This window comes from Triturus cristatus, chromosome 6 (assembly GCF_964204655.1).
Source record: "Triturus cristatus chromosome 6, aTriCri1.1, whole genome shotgun sequence".
Taxonomy (NCBI): domain Eukaryota; kingdom Metazoa; phylum Chordata; class Amphibia; order Caudata; family Salamandridae; genus Triturus; species Triturus cristatus.
This window is the reverse complement of record NC_140589.1, coordinates 586,333,469-586,345,472: the sequence shown is the minus strand read 5'-3', so window position 1 is coordinate 586,345,472 and position 12,004 is coordinate 586,333,469. Positions and strand designations below refer to the sequence as shown.

Genomic DNA, 12,004 nt, shown 5'->3' with positions numbered 1-12,004 from the left:
CAGGGTTATAGTATGTATTGCAAAAGTCCAATCAGTAAAGCATGAAGAGGCATGGTGTGGACTGGATTGAACTGTAATCTTTGATCTCTAGCTTTGCCCCAAGACGCTTACTGTATGTTTAGTAACTTTATAATTCTCGCACAAATCTTCCTCTCCTGAGTGTTGGTTAACCAGTCCATCTGAGCCCGAATCTTCTCATGTCTCAGCATATTAATGATTTGTTTTACTCCAGGCAAACCACACTATGGACCAGCCTCAGGAACCCTAAGCCATGAGTAGATGTGTCTTACTCCTGGCTTAGGTGTACCTGATGTCTGAATATCCAAGCCGGATAGAGAAAGTATAGATTGATTACTCACAGTTTACATGTGTAGGCACACTTTACTCCAGGAGACTCCTAACAGAAAATGATTTGTAAATCAGACCTGGATATAGGTGTAATCCACATCTAAGACTTTGGAATTGATTCAGAACACATCTGTACATGCATTTTAAATGTAAATATGTAATTCTCTATAATTGGGGTGCAATGGTTAACGTTTATGGTATAAGGGCGATGGGCCAGCTGAAGCATATTATAGTAAGCTCTTAAGCAACGATGCTCTTCAGCCAGCTGCCCCACAACGTGCATACCGTGCAGGCAGAGATGCTGCGATATTCACATCACAGGTAGGCACATCACTTCCTATTCAATAATAACTCAAGCCAGTTTTATAACACACACGAACAGAGAGGCTGTGCAAACTCCTCAGAATTGTTGACGCGTCTTCAACGCTAGTAGACTGAAGCAGGTGATTACAACGATCGTCGGTCGCTGTCTAGTCTAGCCACTGCCCTGTTCAAGGCACATACACAGTGATGGCTAATGGCCAGCTATAAATTCAGAATAAGATGCTGTTTAAGACGATGTTTTTTTTATCAGCAGCTGAATCAGGGTCGGACTGGAACAAAAAGTAGGCCTGGGCACCAAAATAAAGGTGGCCCCCATTAGAGGACTAGCCTGCTAAAACAAAAACAGTGGTCCACATTGGCAAATAAGGCCAGTTTTGAACTGGTAAAGACACATTGTATAGATGTTGTGCAAGGTATGGGGGTCTGAATGCATTTGTTTTGCCAGCTACAAAGACTGTGGTAATATTCGAGAAATCAACAGTAAAAACCGGTCTACCTGGCAGAAATACCGACCGACAAACTGCTCAAAAAGCGGCCCACACACTGACCAGTCAGAACAGCCCTTAGCGCACTGTCAGAGGCCCTATAGGCCAGGCCGACCCTGGGCTGAACTCTGTTTATCTAGACCTCACTGCAGAGGCTTGAAAGCAAGTGCACTACAATTTGCACTTCATAAATCTCACTGTATTCCTCGTCTGTTGGCATGCTGTCATTAATGTTGTTAATTTAACATTTTGTCAACTGGCCAAGGTTTGATACAGGCCTTAGTTTTGAAAGATTTTTTTCTTTTTTTAACACAGCGTTCGCATTCAAACTGTGCTAAATGCTCACTATTGCCATGTTGTCCTTTCCCGATAGTCCAGATAATGTATGAATAGTTACACTGTTGCGGAATCAGAATATCATTTTGTTTGAAAAAGTAAAAGATTTAGCATATGAAGTGGTTTTGAATTTCTAAAGCCTCCGTCGAAGTCTTCGGTTTACTTGTGATGATTTTGGTTATGATGAAGCAGTCCTTCATTGGCCAGGAGCTAAAAGTAAGAGTGTGAAATACTGGACATTGCTATAGCGAACTGCTGCCGTATCGCCTTGTAGCACACAATCAGTGGGCATATCAGCAACAACCAGCGATAATTATCGCTAAGCGCACTTAGCGCTAGGATAATTATCGCCGGCTAGCGTGGATTTATATTGCTGAGATAGCGTGCTATTAGCAACGCTTATCTCAAAAGCGATAAAAATCCTAGTGCTAACTGCCTAACGTGAGATTATTGCTGGAAACCCAGCGATAATCTCACGCAATGTGGCGCTAGCTTGATGATAGGGACTCACAAACTTAGCCATGATATCCACCTTCCATAGGATATCATGGCTAAGTCAGTCCTGAAGCAGGCGTAAGGAAAGTAGCGATAACAGGGGTTATCGCTACTTTTCTTGCCGCTATGCTTCATAGCGTGGGACTGCCTGGCCCCCTGCTCCTAGCCAAGCTACACCTGACTGATGAGCCCTAACTAGGGCAAAACTGGGCATGAGTTGATTTTGTTCAGGTTCAGAAAAGACCTGGCTGGGCAGTTCGGGCTGAACTGTTTCCATTAGAACAGGATATAGACTGATTTGCATATGGCTGGGTCCAAACTGAGATGGCACATTGTGCAAATAAATGATGGACTGGGATTCTGCTCCCAGTATTTGCCAGTGACCGTGATTAATTCCAGTATTACATCCATCTATTTTTGTATACTTTAGCATTGAATAGCAGCACAGCCTGGCCTTAAGCCAGGCCAGACACCCAATCCAGTGAAGGCAGCCAGCCCCCAATGTGCAGGCCTTCAAAGGCTTGACCCCCTGCATCCAACTCACTAAAAGTGTACAAACCCTTCTGCGCACAGCATTCAACTGTGCACACGGGATTTGATTGCAGCATCAGGCCTCCAACCAGGCACTGTGCCCAAGCCACCTGGGGTAGCTAACCCCCACAGTAGAGGTTAGTCACAGGATCTAGCCCTCAGCCTTAACCTGCCTTCAATCCTCTACGAGCAGCCAACCCCCTGCAGGCTGCCAAAACCAACTGTGCAGGCCTTTGGCCCATGTGGAACAGAATTGGAGAGAGGACCCGTCCCCCGGCACTCATCTCCCCCAGGCATCTCCACACACTGCCCATAGCAGAAGTTGGCCTTAGGCCCTGGCCTATGGCCAGATCCTGTGCTCACAATTGTGTGTGTGCAAAGCCTAAGCAATGGGAGTTGACCGAACGGTGTTGTCTATGGCCAGAACCTTTTTCCTTCATAAAAAAAATATATTTTGAATTTAGAGGATCCCCCATGGAGGGTCTCACTGGTATGTGGAGATTCAGGTGTGGAATCTGTGACTCCCACAAGAATTTTCTTTTTTTCTATTTAAAGTTTAACCCCGCCCCCACCACCCACTACCCCCAGACATGGGACTGGGGTTCAGGGTGTGCTCACCCTGCCCCCTTATGTGCCCTTCAGTTTTTTTGGTGGGGGCTCAGTAACTGAGTCTCTGAGTCCTGTAATGGCAGCCACAATATTTTCTCTCATGTTGCCGCCAGGTAATCAGATCCATTTGAATCTACGGATCTGTGTATCTGAAGTGTCCACCAGTAGGAAAAGCTCCCTGGGGCAATATGATTTGAGTATTTTTAAAACATTTTGGATTCAAGGATACCCATGGATTCTTAGTGTTCCAGATATCTATAAACCTTTTTAAAATGAAAGCTCTTCATTCTTAATCTGAATCCCATGGTAAATGCTTATTTCTATAAAGTTACTGAACAGATTCACATAAAAAGGCACCTCCTTGATTAAAATGTTTACTTTGAGGCATATTTAAGTTTTATAGTACTACACTATGCACTTCAAAGTGAGGTTTGTGAATTAGGCCCTGTGCCTTTCATGCTGATTGCTTGGGACACTGCTCTTTCTCTCATTAAGAGAGTTCCATCTCCCCTGCAATTAATACTCTGTGGAACCAATCCTACAATGTGTATGACATCAGAATTTGCATATGGCATTTATGGACATAACAACATTGGAGCTTCACTCTTGTTATCTATTCAAGCTTCGCTTTTGTTGTATTTTTGATGTCACTCAGAATCCCTTGGTTAAAAACGTCCTCTTTATTCACTTATACACCTTTATAATTCTGTATGTTCTGTATGGCTTCCATAGGAAGCCTTTAGCATGAACAACTAGATCATAATTTAGGTATTCATCAGCGAAATGTCACAACGGTGGTTTGTCAAAGTGGTTAACCACTGTTGTGAAGTCATAAAGGAAAGGGTGTACTTTCTTTTCGTTCTGTCACTTCTTTGAGACCCAGAGACCCGAGTGTGGCAGTAGAAAGGTGGTTCACGTTCTCACCCACCTTCTGCCACCTCTCCCAGATTTCCGCAGACTCATTAGAGATGAGAGAATGTTGTTGACACTGTGCACCCCCAAACCTTCTTCTCTGCTGTCAATGGAGGTCTCTGCCAACCCTCGCTGAGAGGAGACATTCAGTTGTACTGAAAAGCACCTCTCATAGAGCCACTACCAGTGTGGTGCAAGTGTCTAGTCTCAGTGGAAGAGCAGAGAGTTCAGTTTTTGGCTGGGAGTGTGCAGCGGGTTGCAGATGACTAGGTAATTCTTTTCAGATTAGGTAGGTGGGGATTGGGCAGAAGGTGGTCGTGTGGCTTGAGGGTATCTCAACTGAAATTAGGGTGCGTGGGAGAAGGCAGGGTGTTTTTGACATTTCTTAAATTTGTGCTGAATATGTTGCCCCCATTACTCCTTAACCCCTGCATACTAGTTACATATTCTATTTACTGAAATGGCATAGCAGCAGTGGGAAACCAAAGCTGTTACCCGCAGTTGCTATGCCATAAAGGAATTTCAGGTGCCCTTGACAAGGCTCTTTGAGTGCCTGTGAGTGTGTCACTGGCTCAAGCACAACTTCAGGAGGGAAAAAGCAGAAAAGGTACAGAGGGTGTTTGGCAGGTGACCTGGTATTTTATTTTACATTTGCAACCAGGAAGAGATGCCATGGTATTTATTGCTCCCCAATTATGCCTCCCCCCCTAATACCCCCATAGCAGTTAAATGCAAGGTCAGGTGATTTTGGTGGTCATACATAACATCAAAAAATCTGAGAGATCTTCCCATACTAAAGTATAGGGAAAAATAAAGAAAAGTTTATTAAACTTGAAAAAACTTAGTAAAAGCATTTTTACATTAAGTATTAATATAAATTGATTTTATATATTTATTTGAAAAGTAGAGCAAAAACAAATGCTACAGCAGTATTAAATTAATTCTGAATTAAATATTTCATTCATTTAAATATATGAAATGAAAATTAAAATCATTTTGTTACTGTTTTATTAAACAGAAACCCACCTTATCTAAAGAAAATACATTATTTGTTATTTGTTAATAATTATTGAAAGTGATTTATATAATCGTTTAAAACTATTTCATGATATTTATATATTAAAAATAACATAGATTTTCAAATTTAAATAAATTGATTAAAATATGTTAAAATAAAATAATAAACTATACTTTTATCAGAGATATTTTTAACATTAAACTATATTGATTTATAGTTGTAACTATTTTAAGTAATGTAATTTATTTTAACATTATTTTCTATGTGGTTCTATTTTAAGTCCGTGCCTCCATTATTTTCTATGGGAGGGTATTGCAGTATCAGTGGTGCCATGTGTAGAGCTGCTCCGTTTTCACAGTTGCAACGTTACACTTTTTCAGCAGGTGAAGATGTGCAAGTCTACACTTTTGATTAACTTTCCACTCGAACTTTTTGAATAGCCCAAAATTAGCAAATTTATTCAAAAGAGTACATTTACTACTAGTAAATCCACACATATAGATTTACTTTTGTGAACAGCCCCCCTATATGTTTTACCAGGATTCAATTCAATCCAGAACTATAATTAAAAGTAATTATGTCATCCGTATGAATTTGGGGTTTGGAAACCTCAAGGGTACGTGAAATTAATGTGGCAAGTCATATGATATATATGAACTAAGCAACAGACTGCTGCCAACATCAATTCTAAAATACAGTTTTGGTGACATCATAAACCACAAGATCAATGTCCCAGCAGTTTAGTAATGACACCAGAAGCTTAGGAAAGGTTCATGTAATGCTTACATAAATCTGACATGTTTATAATACAAGGTTTATTTTGGTGTGGTTAAGCATGAAAATTATATGATATTATTTAAGTCAGAAAATATTTTATTGGAGACAGTACGTATTCATTTATGTATGCATTCTGGTTCTACATGCTTTTATAAAGAAAGTGTGGTAAATAATTACATAGTACAAGGAACTATGGGGCATATCAGCAACAACCGATGATAATTATCGCTAAGTGCACTTAGTGCTAGGATAATTATCGCCGGCTAACATGGATTTTTATCGCTGAGATAGCGTGCTATTAGCAACGCTTATCTCAAAAGCGATAAAAATCCTAGCGCTAACTGCCTAAAGTGAGATTATCGCTGGAAACCCAGCGATAATTTCATGAAATGTGGCGTTAGCTTGTTGATAGGGCCCCACAAACTTAGCCATGATATCCACCTTCCATAGGATATCATGGCTAAGTCAGTCCTGAAGCAGGCGTAAGGAAAGTAGCGATAACAGGGGTTATCGCTACTTTTCTTGCCGCTATGCTTCATAGCGTGGGGCTTGATGATAGGAGAAATGTCGCTTAGCTACATTTCTCCTGTCATGTCAGGTGAGGAACGCCCACTTTGCATCTCATTAGAGATGCAAAGATGGGCGTTCAGAATTCGTGCGCTAATGAAAGGTTTCACGCGTTAGCGTGACCTTGCTAATTAGGCGATAAAATTATCGCTGCTTTTCTATCGCCGCCTTGTAAATATGCCCCAAATAAAGCAAAAGAGAAAGCATAATTTACTGACGAAGGAGGTGTGATTTAGAAAAACGAGTCTTTGTAGAGCTGCAGCCAGAGTAGTCTAAACTAACTGATGTCGATCACTACGGGGCATATCAGCAAGGGCCGGTAATAATTATCGCTAAGCGCACTTAGCGCAAGGATAATTATCGCCGGCTATCGTGGAATTTTATCGCTGAGATAGCGTGCTATCAGCAACGCTTATCTCAAAAGCGATAAAATTCCTCGCGCTAACAGCCAAAAGTGAGATTATCGCTGGTTAATCCAGCGATAATCTCACACATTTTGGCGTTAGCTTGCTGATAAGGCAGGGCATACTTAGCCATAATATCCACCTTACATTGGATATAATGGCTGAGTCAGGGTGAAAGCAGGCGTAAGGAAAGTAGCGTTAACTGTGGTTAGGGCTACTTTTCTTATCGTTATGCCTGTTAGCGATTCCCTTGATAATTGGAGAAATGTCGCTTAGCGACATTTCTCCAGTTATTTTGGGACGGAACGCCCACTTTGCATCTCATTGGAGATGCAAAGGTGGGCATTATGGGAAAGGGAGCTAAAGCAAGGAATCACGCATTAGCGTGACCTTGCTGATTAAGCGATAAAATTATCGCCGCTTTTCGTCCGAAAACAGACGCTAAAGCGAGGTTTTTATTTTAATGGCTACTATTTTTTAAAAGAAATAAGGGGCATATTATCAACGGCCAGCGATAATTATCGCTGGCAGTACATAGCAATAGAAATATTATCGCCGGCTGTCGCTGAATATTATCGCCATGATAATGCTATATTTACAATCCATAGCGCTATGGCGATAATATTTCAGCGATAGCAGTGTTTTCAATGGAACATCGCTGGTTTTACAGCAATGTTCCATTGAAAACAGTGATAACATTGCTGATAGGACCCTGTGGTCCTATCAGCATAATCCATCTCCCATTAAAAGTATGCCTTAGTCAGGAATTTAACAGACGTTAAATTCCTGAGTTAAGGCTGAGGTAGCGCGATTTTTTTTATCGCTGCACCTCCTTGTTAATATCGTGAAGCTGCCCTCACGATATTAACATGTGTTGTTTTTACAGCCACGCCTTCTTTGCATCTCATTAGCGATGCGAGGCGAGGCTGTGAAAAAACGGGCTCTACATCAAGGAAACACGTGCTAGCGTGTCCTTGATGATATTGCGATATAATTATCACCGCTTTTTGCCCAAAAATGGACGCTAAAGCAGCGATAATTATATCGCCAGCCCTTGCTAATATGCCCCTTAGATTCCTTTTTTTAAAGCCTTTAAAGTATTTATATATTCACAACTGCCTTTGCACGGCTCAGGTAGCAAAGGCAGCTGACTAAATAGAAGTTTTATATTCTTTCATTTGTTCTGCAACATGAAGTGCTGCGGAGATGCAATGGAGAATAGTCGCACAGAATATTCGGGGGCATATTAACAACGGCCAGCGATAATTATCGCTGGCCGTGCTTAGCGATAATTATATTATCGCAGGCTATCTCTGGTATTTATCGCCCTGGTAGCGCGTTATTAACAACGCGTTACTCCAGGGCGATAAAAATTCCAGAGATAGCGAGGTTATCGCCCTTTTGCAGGGAACATCTCTGGTTTTCCAGTGATGTTCCCTGCAAAAGGGCGATAACCTTGCAGATACGACCCACAGGGTCGTATCAGCATAATCCACCCCCTATGTTAGGGATGGCTAAGTCAGGATTTGAGCAGACGTTAGGTTTTGGCGAAAACGTTAGTTTTCGACAAAATCTAATGTGTGCTAAATTCATGTGGGCTGCCTTGTAAATATTGCGATGTAAACATCAGCGATATTTGCAAGGTAGTCCATCTTGGGTACGCCCAGTAACGCCCACTTTACATCTCATTGGAGATGCAAAGTGAGGCGTTGGGAAAAAGGGTGCTAACATGCGATTATGCATGTTAGCATCCTCTTGTAAATAGGGCGCTGGTTTTATCTCCGCTTATTTGGGTTTGTAAGCCCTTGTAAATATGCCCCTCTGTTGGTATTTTTGGAGTTCTGAGCGATTAGGGAGCAAACTCAATAGGTTGTTTGTGTGTATTGCTGTTAGGTGGGTTGAGATGTTGAGGAAAGAAGGGACAGTTAAAGCAATTGAGAAATTTTATGGAAGTGATCGTCATGCAAAGAAAGTGAAGGACGTAATTGACTAATTAGAAGGAAACAAGGCAAAGGGGATGTGTCATAATTGCTTGCAATATGCTGACTGGCAGTAATTTGCAGTCAGCTGTTTATTACGGGTAATATTTGTGTTTTTTAAGTATTTGGTTTTGTAAAGTTAAATATAGACTCAGTTTAGGTTATAAAAGGTTGAGTTCTCTAAGGTATAGGGAATTTGGCTCCTGTCAAATAGATTTTTATTATGTGTTTAATGACTAAGCCCTCATTATAAGTGGCCCGTAAATTCCAATGAGCTCGGTAGCAGAATTAAAGGTCTCATTAGAATTATACGTTCTATGTGTTGAAAGTCCAAAGTTCAGTGTGAAACTCCAGGGAAAAACACGTGGGAATCAGGCTCAAATGTCATCACCAGCCACAATGAAATGATGATACTACCCCACAGATCTCCTTACTTTCACATGGATCTAATCATATAGGCATGTTGGAGTATGTACATTATTAATCATGTAGAGCTCTTTTACATACTCTTACATGCCATTGTGTATTACTCCCCAACTCTCTAACATGGATATTAAATGTCAATTTGCAGTGAATATTCATTTCCGGGTATTACAAATACAAAGTACTGTCTCCTCTTTGAACTTTTACTGATAGTGAGTTAGAGATTCTGGCCAATTAACAAAGGCGTGCAAGAGTATGTAAAAGAGTACTGCTGTAGTACTACTTCCCGTATTCATAAAGGCTTTTGTGAATCAATCTTAAAATCTCCAAATCTGGGTGATAATGAGGAACTTTCAAAGAAATCGGACACAGAATTAGCTATTCCCTGGTAATTTCTCATTTTTAGTTACACCTCAGGGTCCAACTCATAATGGTCAGGATTTTCCCCATCCCTGAAGTTACCGGTACCCCAGACTGTTGAAATGCTTTCTCATTTTACAGGCCACTCTTATAGAGGGATTCAGAAGTAAGCATCTATGCATTATAGTTTAAATCACTTTTATTTCCAGATTCAATGCAAACTTTTAATAAAATAGAAATACTGATGTACTTTTGCTTCAAATAATATGTGCACACAGGACCTAGCTTTAAACTATACCTATTGTGTCTCTGAGGTGGCACTTGAAATTTTATGAGATGGATATGGGCAGTTTATTCTAGGCCAATTAAGATGTCAGCTTCATGTCAAACCAACAGTCTGGCTTCACACCAGGCAGACGCACAGAGTAAGCCAGCATATCCATTAGTTAGGACCTAAAACTTACTATGGACGAGAATAGAGTGGCTGCCCTATTGCTTCTGGATTTATCAGCTGCATTTGACACTGTACACTCCCACTTGATTCTACAAAGACTTCATCATCTCAGAATATGTGAAAATGCTCTAAACCTCAGAGACTGACAAATTGTGGTTTACCTACCTCCTTTCACATCTACTTCTCACACCCAACACTGTGGCGTCCCTCAGGGGTCCTTGGTATCACCTCTATTATTCAACATGTTCCTAACCAGCTCACAAAACCTGATTACATCTTGTAACCTCATCTGTTACAGCAATGGAGGAGAGGATAAGGTCTGATGGCTAGATTGCCGACTTTGGTGCTGGAAACCAAGGTTCGAGCCTCTGGGTCGCAACTACATCCCGTGATTCTAGGCAAATCACTTAATCTCCCCCGTGCCTGAATGTGTCCTTGTATAACGTAACCGGTGCCCACGTAAAGTGCTCCAATACCTTTGGGTCGAGTTTGCGCTATATAAATCTGCATACAAAAAAAAGGAAATGAAAATGGCAGGTAAATCATTCTTAAAATGGATGGCCCTGTAGACCTCTACAACCAAAACATGACAACTGTCTTTACGCCATAAACACATGAATGATGAGTAACCACCTAAACCTCAACACTGCAAAGAAAGAGATCATTACCTGCAGGCAATAGCAAAAATACCAGCCTACTGCTATAGGCCTAAAATGGCCAATGGAAAAGGGGTCCTCGCTGTGAGCTCCCAAGGGCTGGGATCACACTCTGTGTAAATCCCTGACTTGGCCTGGGCAGCCATCCTCCCTAGTCACGTGGATTGTCCCCAGGAGGATAGCATATCCACGCAGACCCGACATCGTTTGATTGTCTAGCTGAGGATGTGAGACCTGCCCCACTGCCCTGGATGCGAGGGTTGAGATGGGCTTCTAGAGACCCATTTGAGCCATCAGCCCTATCTGATCTGAGTGCTCACCTCGGGACAGACAGTCTGTTGGGGCTCCAGGACGGGAGGCTCGTCACTACAGAGTCAAGCCCCATTCCAGCCCCGCTGACAGTGTCATTCCCCCATGCAGAGAGTCCATGACAAGAAGTTTCTCTCTACGGAGGCAAGCTCCATTCCAAACCCGCAAAGCTGGTTTCCTTTGAGGAGGCCGGCGGAGGATTTCTTCCCCTTGCAACAACGATATGACTGGGATTCAGTGGGAGGAGTGGTACTTTGCTTCGGGATAAGCAGTCGAGGTCCGACCGCACTGGGAGAGTTCGTGGATACCTGCTCAGTCGGAGCCTCCTCCCAGTGACTCTCCCCAGTAAGATTACTTTGGGTTCCTTTGCATCCTTGATGCTGGGAGATATGCTTTTCCCACCAGATCACCTTAATGGAAGCACCCGCTGGACTCTATAACGGGTTCTCCAAGGTTCCATGCTTGGGAAACTCAAGTCATGGATATCCATTCTAAGAACTCACCCCTTCTTACAAAATCCCTATAGAAATAGAAGAGGTCTGGTCTTAACCCCTCTTCTCCCTAATAGCCTCCAAACAATCTAGCCAAAAAAAGTTTTACGGTCCACGAGCAGTGGCCATCTTGGATTGGGCTAATGTTCCTCAACCTTACACCAGAAATGGCCGGCCATGTTAGATTGGTAAACGGCTCAGAGCCTCTAATTCTTTTCCCACACACCTCCCTAGCTCAGCTCCAACTTTGAAGACACCTCTCCGGCCTCCCTCTTCAAAGAATCAGCCACCACAAACTCATTAAAAATCAAATTGAAATCACAGTATTATCTATGATAACCCTCTTGAAATCTATCCTCTCGTAAGAGGTCTGAACCACGTAACACTCCTTACACCCCAAGAGTCCTCATTGTCCCTTCAGCAACGGCCACTTGGATGGACCTGATTTCAGACACTGCACTCTTACCCTATCAACAGCGCAGACTTCCCAGTCCACATCAGGATCCTTGTTACAATAGCCTCGGAT

At 42.1% G+C, this 12,004-nt stretch overlaps 1 protein-coding gene and 1 long non-coding RNA gene across 2 annotated transcripts in view; one reads left to right on the top strand and one right to left on the bottom strand.

Annotated features, from left to right (window-relative positions):
- The window catches only part of ME1 (malic enzyme 1), a 1,430,669-nt gene that overhangs the window by 457,517 nt on the left and 961,148 nt on the right, over window positions 1–12,004 (top strand). The window lies entirely within an intron of this gene.
- Window positions 1–12,004, bottom strand: part of LOC146817428 (uncharacterized) — a 195,579-nt gene that overhangs the window by 34,915 nt on the left and 148,660 nt on the right. The window lies entirely within an intron of this gene.